Here is a 1,507-nt window from a genome sequence, read left to right on the forward strand (position 1 = left end):
AAAAGATATAGTGACCAGCAAACCAATTAATCAAGCATGATATATAATATTGTCTTTCAGCAGATAAGGATATATCATGTATATTTGTGTAGTTTTTTTCCCATGTTATGAAGCAAACATTTTGAGAGAATGAGTCAGACCTCTTAGACACTAACATGCACCTGCATACTCATTTTTATTTTCAAGAAAAAGTTGAATCAAACAATTTGATTGTCTGACTTGGACTTTTCTAGTGATTAACTCCCCGATACACATAGTATATCATCGGAATAAAAAAAAAGGTATGACGCATGCCCCTAATGAATTTAACCTTTCTCCCCCTATTTAGTTCATTACCGCTCCCCAGGATGTACTTCCTGTACAATCCTAGTCCTCCTCACTGGTCAGACTAAGACTAGTAGAGAAGTTTCATCCAGGACTTAATCTGAAGGTGCCACTTCAGCAGGGATTAACTCCTCCCACACAAATTTACAGTTCATCACCTGCATGATGTAACATAAGAACATAGGAAATGCCACAGATGCATGCTAATGAACACCATGGACCTCCATGATGTGACTGCAGCTGCTAAGTGAGGAACAACATGGACCTCTCTGATCTAGTCTCAGCTGTATACTTATGGATGCCATGGACCTCCATGATGTGACTGCAGCTGCTAAGTGAGGAACAACATGGACCTCTCTGATCTAGTCTCAGCTGTATACTTATGGATGCCATGGACCTCCATGATGTGTCTGCAGCTGCTAAGTGAGGAACAACATGGACCTCTCTGATCTAGTCTCAGCTGTATACTTATGGATGCCATGGACCTCCATGATGTGTCTGCAGCTGCTAAGTGAGGAACAACATGGACCTCTCTGATCTAGTCTCAGCTGTATACTTATGGATGCCATGGACCTTCATGATGTGACTGCAGCTGCTAAGTGAGGAACAACATGGACCTCTCTGATCTAGTCTCAGCTGTATACTTATGGATGCCATGGACCTCCATGATGTGTCTGCAGCTGCTAAGTGAGGAACAACATGGACCTCTCTGATCTAGTCTCAGCTGTATACTTATGTTCTCTCAACCTAGCTTGATGTTACCCAGGTAGAGAGTCCCTCAAGCTAGGTTGAGAGAACCTTGCCCAAATTTCATCTTGGAGTGAGTTTCCTCACTCCGAAGGCCAGCAAATCTTCACAAGAGACCACTGTTCTGTTCGTAGGTGTCACGTAGATTGTCAAAATGGCCCCTAACCCCTTACACTCTTACCTAAACCCCGCCTCGAGTTACTAGGTGGGCCTACCATAGGGAAACAAATACCTACCTATGGGCCATGACATTATGGTCAGTCTCTCTCTCTCTCTCTCTCTCCCTCTCCCTCTCCCTCTCCCTCTCTCTCCTGTGTGTCTAGGACCATTAACAATGGTCCCCTGGTGGTTGAATGAAGGAAATACAACAGGTCTGGCACTTATCGCAGAATCTGAAAATGGTATCACAATTTGCACTAACTTAGCTCTTCACACA

This window comes from Rhinatrema bivittatum, chromosome 7, assembly GCF_901001135.1.
Source record: "Rhinatrema bivittatum chromosome 7, aRhiBiv1.1, whole genome shotgun sequence".
In the NCBI taxonomy this organism is placed as follows: domain Eukaryota; kingdom Metazoa; phylum Chordata; class Amphibia; order Gymnophiona; family Rhinatrematidae; genus Rhinatrema; species Rhinatrema bivittatum.